Source organism: Diabrotica undecimpunctata, chromosome 10 (assembly GCF_040954645.1).
Source record: "Diabrotica undecimpunctata isolate CICGRU chromosome 10, icDiaUnde3, whole genome shotgun sequence".
Lineage (NCBI taxonomy): Eukaryota > Metazoa > Arthropoda > Insecta > Coleoptera > Chrysomelidae > Diabrotica > Diabrotica undecimpunctata.
The window spans coordinates 64,522,677-64,538,902 of NC_092812.1; positions in this window are offsets into that span (position 1 = coordinate 64,522,677).

The window sequence follows — 16,226 nt, forward strand, 5'->3', positions numbered from 1 at the left end:
TGAAAAATTAAACAATTTGACAGGACAGTTTTAAACTGACAATATTGTTTAAATTTCAAAAGATTGTTTTGCTATTTTGCATATGTTATATAGTTGACATGGATCGTATTTCAAGAAATCTAAGCCGAGATGAATGTGTTCAGGCAATTACTTTAGCTGATGTAGGGTTAAGTTATCGTGAAATAGGATTGAGGTTAGGTGTATCTTATACTACAATATTACGAGTTATTCAACGTTTTCAAGAAAGAAACGACCATACGAGACGGCGTGGACAAGGAAGAGGAAGACTCACAACACCACGACAAGATCAGTTTATCAGGCTTCGTGCTAAAAGAGAACGTTTTCTTACAATGAGACATTTACAAATACAAGTGGCAAATGTTCATATTATTCAAATTAGTAGAAACACTATACAACGACGTCTCGCTGAACAAGATCTGCATATAAGGATACCAGTCAAAGCACCAGCTTTAAACGGAAATCATCGTAGAAGTAGATCACAATTTGCCAGAGAGCACCTTGAATGGAATGTTAATGACTGGGAGTACGTGTTGTTCACTGATGAATCAAGGTATTGCTTATATAGCTCAGATAGACGTGTGAGAGTTATTCGACGGCCAAGGGAACGCTACGCACAGTGCAATATACGACCTATTACTTTATTCAATGGAGGATCTGTAATGGTTTGGGGAGGAATATCTCTTACAGCGAGAACGGAATTTGTTGCTTTAAGAAGAGGTTCCTTAATAAGTGAAAGGAATATTACAGACATTTTGTCTAACCATGTAGTTCCATTTGCTCCTTATATAGGAAATAATTTTCTTTTAATGTATGATAACGCTCGACCATATGTTGCACGTGTCGTCCGTGAATATTTGGACGAGGTTGGAATACAAACCATGAACTGGCCACCCTGCAGCCCTGATCTCAATCCCATAGAAAATTTGTGGGATATTATTGATCGTCAACTCAGGAGCCGACAACCACCACCTGTCTCTCTTGACGACATAGAAGTTATGGTAAGATAAGTTTGGAATGCAATTGATCCAGACCAAATACGCCGCTTGATTTTAAGTATGCCTAGTCGCTGTGAAGAAGTAATTAGATGTAGAGATGGAAATACTCGTTATTAAGTGTTTTTGGGAGAGGGAATTGTTAAAGATTATTTAGGTTATGTTTTCTTAGGCTTTATTTGTATTAAATATCAATAAAGTTTATGTAAGTAATGTTTTCTTTGCTTTAAATGTTAATCAAAACTTGTTACATTTAAAATTCTGTACAATCTTTAATAATAGAGATATCAAGATAATTTTTTTACCAAAATATTAAAAAAGGATCAATCTATCTTAAAATAATAATAAGATGTAGCGTTTCTTTCTAATAAATTCCACAGGGTGTTGCAAATTACGATGAAAAAACACAACTTTATTTTTACACCCCACCCCGTATACGGGTAAAACGTTGATGTTTTTTAGAAAGCTTTAATACAGTGATTAACTAGAAATAGTCCTATAACATAAAAAAAAAATCATCAAAATCCAGTCATTCATTCAGAAGAAAAATGGCTTCAAACTTATGGTACATTTAAGGTGGTGCGTTAATTTTGGGCAGTAGTGTATATAATTATTATTCTTTAAAATACATTTATACCCATTTTTATCATCTAGTAAAAATTTAATTTTGATAAACCTCGTAATAAAACACACAACGAGAGATATACTGGTGATGAAGAAGCCGTTTAGCCGTCAATTAGAAAGTATGAATGTAACGAGAGGATAATAGCTACGTGCTTTAATCACCGCTCTTTGATTTAATTGGCTACCAAAGAAATATAATTAGATTATAAACTAAAGCTTACGCCGTTCATATTTAACAGTGATTTAATAGACTTTTTAGAGCTTTTTAATTTTCCTCCTTGCTAAACTGCCAACTTCTAAATTACTCCAATAAAATTATTCTATTGGATAACGTACTTGGATAAGTATCTATATTTTCATTAATTTTTGTCAGTGTGCTACTTAATATTACATTACGTAACCAGGTCTTCTGACCAACTCCTCTTCAGTCTTCGTTCCTCCATTAGTGGATGATATAATTCATTGATATTTTGGCTGTGGTGCATTGAATTAAGAATTTTGGCTTTGTTGGCGTGAAGTAATATGACATCTTTTACGGTTGGTGCTTCTAGGTCACTGTAGATGGTTGTATTGCTCACATACCAAGGGGCGTTAGCTATCATACGCAGTGTTTTTGATTGGAAGGTCTCCAAAATGTTTGTGTTCTACGCCGTCCATATTGGTTTTAGTATGACTTTGTACAGCAGTATTTTGTTTTCCAATGAGAGTTGTCACTTTCTGCCAAATAACCAATTCATTTGTTTTAATTTTATATTGAGCTGAGTTAGGGAGTTACAGGAAGGGGGTATTGTTTAGACTAACTTGTGGACAAGTGCGTCCTATTGTTGTAAATGTTATTTGGGCTGATTTTTCGTTACTGACTTAAATTTTCCATTTTGTCAACCGATCCTCTAATGTATGCAAGTAACTTTGCAGCTTTTCAGATGTCATGTCTGGGTCTTTATTTGAAACTAAAACAGCTGTATCATCGGCAAAAGTCGTGACTGTGACGTCATCTGTAATACGTATGTCAGCAGTAAAGATTATGTACAACAAGGGACCGAGGACACTTCCCTGAAGAACTTTGGATTGGATTGAGTGATGGGTTGAGAAATTAACAAAAAAAAATATGTAAAAATATAGATAAGATATCAGTTCGATTTTTAACAATATCTTTAGGATTTGTTGTTTCAGTAAATGAAAATCAGTAACCAAAATGTTTATGATAAAAATAAGTCAATAAAATAGAGTTGCCATATAATATACTATAGTAGCAAAATACACACAAGTACTCACAATCCAATGTTATTAATGTTTGATATGGTTATACTTTACCAACATAAACAACTATTCTAATTAAAAAAAGCACAGGGATATAAGGATTCGAAATACCTAATAAAAACAAACACATGTATAACTACCAAAGTAAATTTCTGGTAAATATCTGTACCGAAATTAATAAAAACAAAATATATTCAACAGAATGGAAATTCCTATTAACGAAACTCACAATATATCAGATAATGCAATCAAACAATACAAATATTTTAATTAATATACGAATCATAAAACAACTGTTGCTATTTTCCTTTTTTACCTAGTTTATACATTTTAAAAACGGGTTTGTTATCGACTAATCACAAAAAGCAGTAATTTTAGACCAACCTTCAAAATATTTTTTGAACCAAAAACTTGCAATGAATCACATACTTAGACGATATCAGGAAGTAATTGGTCAAGTAAATAACCAATTACCTGCTGTAAATTGACTCATTTCAATGAAATAGGTGGATCTTTTAATGAATAATTATTGCTTAGAAGTTTCTACTAAAGGATCACACCCACATGGAGGCAGACCTGAATTAAATATACTGTACATAATATGGAACTAGAAGATTTTAAAAATTTTAGGTCTTTGTATGATGTTAAAACATCTCAAAATCCGCCTTTTTTTATTTAAAGGCAGCCGCATCAACCATATTGGTTATTAGCGGATGAATTTAATGCAAACAATAATGACTACTAATAACAAATAAATAACATACTTATATGTGGTTCAATATGTTACAATCTCTTAAAAATTTCACAATATTTTCACTGGTACACTCACTAAAAATATCTCTTACAACTGATGGAATTTTATTAGTAAATCTTTCAGCACTATAATATTTGCGACACTCCGTTAATACGTGTTTCACTGTTAACGGCACGTCACAACTCGTACATTTTGGTTGAGGTTGCTTCTTCATGAGATATTCATGTGTGAGTTTGCTTTGTCCTAATCGGAGTCTGGTTAATACAACCTGAAGGAAACGGCTAGGGACGTTGTTAGTCCATCGTCCAAAATTTGGTTTAATTTCTTTTAACTTTGAGGATTTTTCTTCCCAACATTCAGTCCAATTACATATCAGCTTTTGTTTAAAGTACGGATTGAGATCTTCTGCTAATTATTTTATTATCGGTCTAATATTTGGGGAATTTGCTATTTCTCGAGCATTTTTATCAGCTAGTTCGTTTCCTTTAATGCCTATATGTGATGGTACCCACACGAAGACTAATGTTTTGTTTTCCAGCTGCTGCATCTTGTTTTTAATTAATTTAGCAATCGGGTTGCAAGTGTACATTTTTGACAGTATATGGAGGGAATTGATTGAGTCAGTAATAATAAGGAATTTATCTAGTTTGACTGTTTGTATATAAATTAGAGCTCTGTATATTGCATACAATTCTCCAGTTATCACAGTGGATTCTGTGGGCAATTTGAAACTTTTTATTATGTCTCTAACAAATGATGATCCTACACCAGAAGTTGTTTTAGATGCATCTGTGTAAACTTGGATATATTCAGGGAAAGAAGAAAGTATTCTATTATAATTACTTATAAATATTTGTGGATTAGTTTCAGATTTATGATATGATGATAGTTCTAAATTTAAAGTAGGCAAAGGTATTAACCAGGGAGGTGGTGTGTTTACGTTTGCTGAATGTGTTGAGGGAAAGTTAAAAATTTTAATAGAGTTTAAAATGTTTTTGATCCTTAATTGAAATGGTAAGTGTGTTCTTATATTAATATTTGATAAGAATGACTGAGTAAGAAAATGGTTGTCAGGTTATGTAATGATGGCTTTCCAAGTTCCCACTCGAGGCTTGCAACAGGAGTTGTTCTATAAGCTCCAGAGATTATGCGTAATGCATTGTTGTGTATAATGTCTAAGAGTTTTAAATTTGACTTCGACGCTGAAGAATATGCAATGTATCCGTAGTCCAATTTTGATCGGATTAGGCTTCTATACAACAGTAATAATGTATCTCCGTCAGCACCCCAATGTTTGTTGGCTAAATATAAAAAGAGACATTAACAAACAATAATTCGTCTGTCAAACTGTGTTTAACTGCAAGTAAAACAAGACAGCATGGGAACTCTGTTTTTGAAAAGTAATTTTCATGATGAAAACCAGGAGATTGACCTTGTTAGGTTTCGAAGGCGACACCTTCCCTTGCCAAAAGATTTGCAACTGGTATCACAAAGTTCAATACCTATATCACAACAAAAGTATGATTTATTGGCATTACTGCCATCTGTTTCCAAATTTTGCCATGATTTTTTTAAAAACTTAAAGCATACTAGTAATATTAATAGTGACTATCCAGTATAGTAGTATACAATAACTTTATTAGAGGGATACAACATAGCATACAAAAATGTTTCTTGTGTGCCACTGAACCACTATTCCATAATATATTTATCAAAAGTTCCAATAGTTTTTTGAAAGTTTTCTTAATAAAGAAGATCCATAACCATGTCAATTTTGACATTTTTCAATAATCGCCCTGTATCTCGCTAATGTTGGACGTTATTGATGATTTGATTGGACAATCTTTACTTTAACGAAATAATAAGTCATGACATCTTAACTACTTTTTTTCTACCTCCTCTAGTTTTCGGTATACCCTGCAAAACATACCAATTTGGGTGCTGTGAATTTCCTTTTTAGTTTATTGGTATTATAATGCTGGCCTTCCACTGATCTGGTACATGCTTACGATTTAAAATTTCCTAAAACAGTTCCTAAAAAAATTTTACAAAATAGAATATCCTAAAAAATCTTTATTCCATTAAAATCCTTAACAAAATTTTCTTATACGCACCTGTTTTGAGCTGGACTACGCCAAAATCTAAAGCCGGTTATTAAGTCGAATCCAGATGATTGAATGTGTTTCCTTGGAAACTTATCTGATCCTCAATTTAACAAAAACAAAGGCAATATTTATATAAAAGACCTCCAGAACGTAATATGATTCGCATGATAAATATAGGGTCACCGAAATAGGATAAATGCCCATTTTCTTAAAATATTGGATATGGATTCTTTGCTACAAGATACAGGGTAAGTCTCGAGCTTCAAGTTAAACCAATATATGCTTTCTTAACAAAATATTTCGGATTTAGATTAATTTGTTATACAATACGTGTAATTTAGTATTGTTCAGATAAATAATTTTTCATCAAAGTTGATATACAGCCAAATGATAAGTAAAAAAAAATAAAAATAAGCTAACTTGTATGAAATAAAATATAATCTAAAACATTCCAATTTATTATTTTACCTTGTTTGACAGGATTTTTCTCCTCTTCGAGACCCGCATCTAACTGCTGAATTTCTGCTCCCCATAATCAGAGAAGTGTGAGAAATAAACCAAATTCCGGCAGGTTGGAACAAAGGTAACATTATCGAATTTTCTAAAAAGGACTAATCTTGCTTACCGTGCAAAAACTGGAGAGGACTAACCTTGCTTACCGTTATAAATTAAATTCTCACGACCACCATACTGAAAAGATTAACACAGTTAAATTTCGAGCCATTCATGCAGACTTTAGACCAGAGTTCTCTTTGATAGATCACACTAATAATATAAGGTTAATAGTGGAACAATCGGTTGAATGGAATATACTCTAATAACCTGGTTTTTGTCGACTTCAAACGTGCCTTTAACAGCTTATCACACGCTGCTGTATGAAAAATTCTGGATCTAAAAAATCCCGCAAAAAATAATATCTAATATAAAGTCACTATACACTGAGGCGAAATGCAGCGTGCCACAAAATTGGATCAATAGTGACGGATATGACATCCTTGCTGGAGTGAGACAGAAATACATGCTTTCTCCGTTTCTTTTCAAAACAGACTATACGTTCTCTTCAAACTTTTACGTTCTCTTCAAACTAGACTCCGACACAAGAGATATACAATGAACCTTAACCACACACCAGCGCCATCTAGAAGATGTCGATGATATCTGCCCATTAGGGGTTCCAAGATATGGCTGACACACTGGCAAACTTTCAAGTGAAGCCAATAAAATGGGTTTTAAAATCAATACTAATAAAACCAAATACATGGGAAGTTTAGCAAATCGGGTGGGAGTATGAGCGAATTAGTATTTAAAATAAAATGTCTGTTATAATCTTTTAAAAAAAGTATGTAAATGTTGCTAACTGAAATACAACTTAGAGAAATGGAACCTAGAAGTAAGCAAATACAACTTAAACTTAAACAAAGAGAAGTCTCAGATAATGAAAATATCAAGGAAACAAGGGACGGAAGATCAAAAAGAAGTAATGATAGACCAACAAAAAATAATACAGACAAATTCATACAAATACTTAGGAACAGTAATCAACAACAAAGGAGACATCGAGGACGATCTTAACAACAGAATGGAAAACACAGGAAAAACTATTCCAAGAACTAAATAGAGGATTCCTTAATAACAAAGAAATATCAACAAAGACCAAAATGACAATATACAAAACAATATATAGACCTACAGTGACAGATGGAGCAAAAAATTAGATATTAAACAAAAGACATCAGGGCAGAATTCAGGCAGCAGAGATGAAATACCTCAGAAGAACAATCGGTGTAAAAAGAACTGATAGAATCAGAAATGAAGAAATAAGAGAAAGACTCAAAATCAAACCGATACTCGACTCAATCAAGGAGAAAAAATTGGCATGGTTCGGACATCTAACCCGGATGGACAATAATAGACAAGTAAAAAGAGTGTGGGAACCAATAGGTAAGAACAGAAAAGGAAGACCCATTAAAGAATGGAACAGTGACATCTCGCAGATACTGCAGAGTAAGGGTAAGACTTGGCAGGAAGCAACACAGATGGCATCCAATAGGAAGGAATGAAGAAAGTTCGTTAAGAGCTAGGACACCTCAGAAGATTGTAAAATATTGTAATTTAATGAATTGTATTATAAACGGCTCAACACCGAAAGGACAAATGGGTCTACTGATTAAGTAAAGTAAGTAAAGTAAAGTATCTATGTAAATGTTAAACTGTTTAACCTTAGCAAAACAGCGTGTGGCTAAATAGATATTTTCTTCTTCGAGATTAATAATACGCAATACCGATTGTTTTTGTTATTGTAATATATGTTAGAAATATCTTTAAGATATTAAAATTTTTATCGAGAAAGCTCCGAAAGAAAAAGGTAATGGTTCAAAGATTAGTATCATATTATTTATAATTTTGTCACAACTGCCGGTCAACTTTGGCCGGTTGTATCTCAGTAACCACTGCTCGTAATTTAACTTTTTTTTTATTAAAGAAGCTTCATTTTGAGTCTTTTTCAACGCCGTTTTCTAAAATTAATTTTAATTAATAGTTATTGGAATATTGGGCAGGACAAGATGCGCACATGGATTGAGCACATGTCATTGAGCAGTGTTGCCTCATTTAAAAAATATAATTTTTTATGGAAATACATAATTTGTTAATTGAATTTTAATTATTTGTTGTATTCACTAAAAGTTTTTGTATTAATTTGTGAATTTTGTATTAACTTGTGAATTTTGAAATAACAGCGATGTTGCCTTATTGAAATTTTTTTTTTTTTAACCTATTCTCTATCCTTCCATTGTTGGATATAGGTCTCCCCCAGTTCTCTCCATCTTTCCCTATCTTGAGCTGTTCTCTGCCATGTGGGACCTCCTTGTTTCCTGATGTCATCTTTCCACCTCATTTGTGGTCTGCCTCTTGATCTCTTTGCATTGTATGGACGCCACTTTCCGATGGCATTGTTCCATCGTCCGTCTTGGAGACGTTCATTGTGTCTAGCCCATTTCCATTTCAGTTTTGCTGCTTGTTTTATCGCGTCTACTGTCTTTGTTCTGGTTCTGATCCAGTAATTACGTTTTCTATCTTTAAGTGATATACCCAACATTTGTCTCTCCATCGCTCTTTGTGTCTTCCTTATCCTATCCAAATTGGCCTGTGTAAATGTCCATGTCTGTGCTCCGTAGGTGAGCACCAGTATTATACAGGAGCTATATACCTTGCTTCGTAAGTATATAGGGATATATTGATTTTTTAGAACGTAAGAAAGTTTGCCGAACGCTGCCCATCCCATTCTTACTCGTCTCGATATTTCGGCTGTTTGATTTTCTCTGTTAGCCCTGATTGCTTGTCCTAGATAGATATACTCATTTACCTGTTCTATTTTTTCTGTTTGTATTTTTATTGCCCCTTGGTCTTCCGTGTTTGTCATTACTTTTGTTTTGTTAAAGTTAATTTTTAGGCCTTTTTGCAGTGATTTTTCATGAAGTTCATTCAGCATTAATTCTAGTTCTTGTCGTTCCGAGGAGATCAGGAGTATATCATTCGCATATATAAGGTGATTTAGGTACTTTCCGTTAATACATATTCCTCTGTTTTCCCAATCTGTTGATTTTATTATATCTTCGAGGGTCAAGGTAAACAGTTTAGGTGAAATTATATCGCCTTGTCGGACTCCTCGTTTAACTTTTATATTATCCGTTATTAATTTGTCGTCCAGAATTACGGTCATGGTTGCGTTTTGGTAAATATCATGTATCAATTGTCGGTATCTTGAATCTATGCTACTATTGACCAGAGCTTCTTTCACCGCCCAGTGTTCAATGCTGTCGAAAGCCTTTTCATAATCTACGAATGCTAAGTACAGCGGAAGGTTGTATTCATTGGTTTTCTCAATTAAGATTTTAAGCGCATGTAGATGGTCGATTGTGCTGTATCCTTTCCTGAATCCGGCCTGTTCCACTGGTTGGTAGTTATCAAGTTTATAGGTTAGTCAGTTGTTATTGAAAAATATAATTTTTGAAACATATATTGCTTATTTCTTTCTATGATTTATTCTTTTTTCATTAAATTTGCTTGCCCTTAGCTGCCATGCCGTAGCTTGGCAGGTCTCATTTATTACGAAAATAGAGAATTTGTTAATTGAATATAAATATTGTTTAAATGGTTTGGTTGGGTAACGTTAAGGGTTTTAAAAATAGGCTAGTAAGATTATATTTCATTTTCATTATAATACTACAATCATGGTTCTGTAGCTAACTTTAATTTGCTCTTTGCACTGTTGTTGGCGTATAAACGATCAAATAATAATAAATAAGGAAATAAAGTTAATATTTATTAATAGGTAAGCAATATATTTTGTAAAAATTGCTTTATGGCTGGATTTTGAACTTAAAATTAATGAAAATTTTTAATTTTTAACATTTTTCTAGATTTGTACATAAACAGATGTCTAAAACAATAATATGGTATGAAAGTACTTCTGCGAAACATCTAAACTTGGCAATAATGATTCCGCCCCTTACTATGGGATGCTCATACTTCTTCCCAAGTCGTAGTTGAGCAAAGAGCAATTAAATGTTTCGGCAACAAAGGAGTTTTGTGGCCAAAAATGAACCAAAAATAATTCAGTTTTATTTCAACCACGGGATGATAAAGGAATTGATAGTATACTTATATGGAAAATCATTAAAAATGGACGGTAAAATGGCTTTTAGATGCAATAAAAAAATTGCGATAAAGAAATCAGCTTCTAAAAAGTGTGTATTTTATATATCAAGAAAAAAACGTACATTTTTGAACATGCTAGATTTCCGTTGGACAAAATTATTCTGCTAGTGTCCGCTTTGTGCATTTGCTTTAGTGCATTTGAGCTTCCAGAGCAATCTTTTGTACAGAGTGAATTGGGAATATCTCCTGCGACGATGGTTAACTGGTATAGTTATTGCAAAAAAGTGTTTACAATAAAAGTGAAATACAATAGAGGGCGGCTGTACAGCGATTAATGACTATTTGGCAGATACGAGAAAAACACTGGGAATTTTTCGTTATTCCTGTCGAAAGGAGGGATGCCGATACTTTGCTCGCAATAATTCACGAATGGATTCTTCCTGGGATAACCGATTATAGTGATTGTTTGAAATCCTATAATTGTTTGGCTCATGAAGGATTTTAACATCAAACTGTGAATAATTTAAAGCACTTTGTCGATCTTAATACTGGCACCCACATCAACAATATTGAGAAGTTGTGACGAGAGGTTCGCAGTTCAATCCCTAAATATAGTGTCAGATAAGAGCACTTTTTTGGATACGTTGCTGAATTTGACGTAAAAAGGATATTTTCTTACCGCTGCATCATTTTTTATCGCTGTGGCAGAATTGTATCCACTCACATACTAAGGTAGGTTGACATCCATATGTATTGAACTTATTTTGATTTAAAAATATACATCTTTGTTTGTTCCGTAAAAATAAATTATAAATGTGGCAAGAATGTCTACAAAAAAACTAAACTATTGCGCATAACGGTAATTTTGATGTGCAACTTAAATGAATTTGGACTATTTAAAAATACTATTATGCATTTTTATATCGCTTATCCCCAAAAACCTGTTGATAATTACAATTGTTTTATTACATTTCATATTATTATAATAATTTACTATATTATTAGTGGTTTGTATTGTCAATTTTTAATAATCTACCCCTTTTTATTCCACCTTTAATTTTTTTTGTCTTCTTTCATAGTTTTTATAACTTGTTGCATTGCAATCGTTAAAATTTGACCTTTTCTTGGGTGTTCAGGCTAAGCCCAAACTTCCACAAAAAATAGGCGATTTTTGGCAAATCCGTTTAATGAAAATATTTATTTATGATGGTGCTAAGAAGCAAGAAAGCATAATTATCTTCGAAAAAGCTAGCGAATGGCAAAGAAATATAAATATAATGTCTATTGACTTCGAAAAGGCCTTGAAATGTAACAAAAGATCATGAAAGAATTGACTTAAAATGAACAGAAGTCAATTTTTTTTTTATAGCCCTTTTTCTATCCGAATTGTCGAATAAAGGCCTCTCCCATTTCTCGCCATTCATCCCTGTTGTGTGCTAGGCGTTTCCACATTGGTCCTGCGACTCTTTTGATATCGTCGCTCCAGCGCATTTGAGGTCTTCCTCTTGGTCTCTTCGCATCGTACGGTCGCCAGTTTCCGACTTCTTTGTTCCATCTACCATCTTCGAGACGTTCGTTGTGTCCAGCCCATTTCCATTTTAATTTGGCTGCTTGTTTCGCGGCGTCTTTTATTTTTGTTCTGTTCCGGATTGCTTCGTTCGTTTGCCGATCTATTAGTGAGATACCAAGCATCTGTCGTTCGATGGCTCGCTGAGTTTTTCGAATCTTGTCCATGTTCTTTTTTGTGAATGTCCAGGTTTGAGCTCCTTGTAAGTGAGAACGGGAAGGATACAAGAATCGAACACTTTTGTTCGAAGGTTTTGGGGTATCTTTTTGTCTTTCAGTATGTATGAGAGTTTTCCAAATGCGGCCCATCCCATTCTTACTCGTCTGCTTATTTTGGTAGTTTGGTTTTCTTTGTTTACCTTGATATTCTGACCCAGATATATGTATTCTTCTACATGTTCCACTTTTGTTCCTTGGATGGTTATCGTCGGTTGATTATCTTTATTCGACATTAGCTTAGTTTTACTCAGATTCATTTTCAGTCCTTTTTTTATGGATTCCTTATGAAGCTCATCGATCATCGTCTTTAGTTCTTTCCAGCTGTCGGCTATTAGTACTACGTCATCTGCATATCTTAGATGGTTTAAATACTTTCCGTTTATCGATAGTCCCTTCGTTTCCCAATTTAGTGATTTAAAGATGTCTTCAAGTGCGGCAGTAAATAGTTTTGGAGATATGGTGTCTCCCTGTCTTACTCCTCGGTTGATTTTTATTGGCCTCGTTTTCATTCCGTTATCCATCGTGACTACCATTTCAGCGTGTTGATATATATTATGTATTAATATCCTATATCTAGAATCTATTCTGCTGTTGACCAGTGCTTCGTCAATAGCCCATAATTCTATGCTGTCAAAAGCTTTCTCGTAGTCTATAAATGCTAAAGAAGTCAAATAGAGAGCGAGAAATGAAAGGGAATGGAAAAGAGGAAATTACTCTGTTATATGTAAAAAAATTACCAAACTTCTACATTGTTTAGATTTTGTTGTGCAAGATTTTAAAGATTTTTTTTTAATTTAGATTGCAAAATTATTCTGCGAAATTTATTGAATCAATTTTAGTGAAATTTGGTGGACTGTTTTATTATATCATAAAAACTTTATAGGCAAGTTATGAAGGGCCGTATGGCAATCTAAGTGGGCGAAATCATTGAATAAGAACAGGCTTATTTTTATCCATTTTTTTTTTTTCAATTTATTGCTATTTTGCAGCAAGGTAATAAATTAAAACATTTTGAACCAGTTGTATCTTACAGGAAGTTCAATTATCGCTATTTTACTTCCTTGCGACTTGCTCCAAAATGGATCATTTTAAACTTATAAACAATGAAAATAGAAAAAAAAACGATGTTTTCAGTCATTTTTAAATATTTTAATTGTTTGATTAATATTTCCGACCTATTTGAGAGGGAGGATAACTCAATTATTATTATTTTGAAATTTTGAAGTTATCACACAACTTTTTCTGTAAAAATCAGAATGCCACCTCTCGCATTCAAATGTTGTCGTTTTTTCACAGATCCACCCTGATCTATTACTGAGATAATAATAATAAGTGTTCAGTTTTGCATTGCGTCCTTCTTTGTGCTGTAGCATGTAAAATTTTCATTTCTTTTAGTAATTTTTAAATATTTCAATATCTTTTTTATATATTATATAAATTACAACTCGCGGTTTTTGAATTAAGACAATAATATCATGCCCTATTTGTTCTCATATAAAGCAACGGTTCAAGTTAAAAAAAAAGCGTCGCTGTACAGGTCAAGGAACATGTTTTATACCTTGCATGTTTTCTAATCTAAAAATAAATTTGTAATACTTCTCCCTATATGAATAATGCCAGGCAGCAGCATATTGCAGTTTATGAAACTCTATTTTTAATAAACTTTTCACGGTAGAGTGACCCTGTATTTACTAAATGTTGCAATCCGATAAAGGTACAGCTTTAGCTGCCACTATTTGAGAAATATTGATACAATCATTTAGAGCGCGGTGTGATTTATGAAGTTTTATTTTTACATCTCTCTTTGTATCTGCTTCGGTTTTCTCATAATTAGAACAATGCTGTTTCCCCTTGAAGTATTTGTGACTGGAAATATATTAAAGTTGTTCCCTCTTTCACATTCATTTTGAAGAAACCGAGTTCGGAGACTTAAGTGATTAAACCACGACAAGCCCAAGATTAATATACATCATTATCGAGATCATTAAACATATTTGGAGTTATAAGGGATATATTACCAGATTTTTATGTCTCCTACAAATTAATTAACCAATTTTCTCTGAGCTTATTTGTTATAGTAATGGATGGGGTGCTTTCCTGAAAATACATCACGTGTTATTATTAGATATAATGGTAACGAATCATTTTTAATTACACTTTGTATCACGTGCTCTTTTATTTTAACAGACTATTTTTTGTCAGGTTTTTCGACGTCATGCGTCATTTGGAACTACTTTTTATTCCTACTAACAAAGGGTTTTAAACAAGTAGCAGGTAAACATACATTATATGAAAACTCCAATAATTGATAAAGATTACATAACTTAGCAGCTAGTATAGCTGCAGTAATAAATATAGTAGAACGCTTACATTCGTAGGTATTGATAGTTTTGCTTTAAGATATAGTGCAGCGGCTGGCACCTTACTAGACAAATTAGGTTAGGTATCTACTCGACCCAACTATATAGACTCGTTTGTAGTATTAGATATGACAAAAATATTCTCATCTAGGGATTCATCAATATTTTAGTAAAACTATTGTTAAATAAGCAATCAAAACGTCAAACTCATTATTTTGCACGTAACTTAAAAACATATCTATTTAGAGATTTGACATCAACACATAACTTTTTCAGAAAAAAAAGATATATAAAATCGGTTAATAAATAAAAAAGTTATTGCAAAATCGTTGTTTTCGAATATTGTTAACAACTATTTTTCTTATTTATAAAAAATCCGTTCAAATGTGCCTGAACTTTAGCGTCTTACAGTGTTTGAATTGTGTACAAAACATGGGCCAGATTAAGATATTTTGAAAAAAGAGCTAATGTCTAAGGATGATAGTTTGACTGAATGGATCTTAATAATCTAGGGCTTATTTTCGTTATTAAGATGTTTCTTCATTGAAAATTATTATTTATATTAATGTATAGTCCATCTAGAAAGTATCCGGAAAAAAGAAAGCAGAATTATAATTTTACGGTATTTATTTCTATCACTTAAAATACAAAATTTTAACAAATAATTCATCTCATTTACTTATACAACCTCCATTTAAATCTAAACACTTAACTAAACGTCCAGGTACATCCGAAACTAGGTCAAGGCCATAATTTTCTGTAATGGTGTTTCAGGCCTGTAAAACTGACCGAATCAAACCTTTATCTCCACTTCAATCTTCATCAGTCCCCATATGTTTTCAATGGGGCTAAGATCTGGAGATGCTGCTGGTCACGGAATTGTTGCCAATTCGTGTTCTTGCATCCAAGCTTGAGTATACACAGAAGTATAGCATCTTGCATTATCTTGTTGAAAAAGCCACCCCTCTGGATATAAAACATGAGCTGCTTAAAAAAAAACCATTTAGGATGTCACAATATTTCGCACTATCAACAGTATCATTAACTATACAGAGAGGTGTAGCACCACGCTGAGATATTGCTCCCCAAACCATTATTTTAGTGAGAAATTTGGAAATTTGAAAGGTAACATTTTCTGTTGATAGAACTTTTAGATGATTTGCATATGTAGCCTTTTCAGTGACATGCAGACAGTTTCTGGGTATACTTTTATTATTTGTTGATTTCCAAATCTGTTCGCTAATTTTCGAAACCCTAGCCGCGCATTTTGTCGTCCTAAATCCACTAAAGCATTTAAATTGTTTCCGCGAATCTTACGCGGTCTACCCGAAACTGGTCTATGTCTCATATATATGCCATTTTTTATCCCCTTTATTGTTTCTTACACTGCACTTTTTCCAAGTTCAGTCAATTGCACTAATTTTTTAACGGACACCCTTTCTGTATAAATATTCCACCACTTTTCTTTTTTCTACTTGCGACATTATTTCACAAATCTTAAGTCTGTTTACAAACAACAATATTTGACAGATGGTGTCATGCGATTTTGTCCATAACCTACTATCGGCACAAGCTACTTGATGTATTACTTTTGTCTTAAAATGTTACAAAAAGAAGATCTATTAAAATTAGGAAAAATATAAAATTCCGGATACTTTCTAGACGG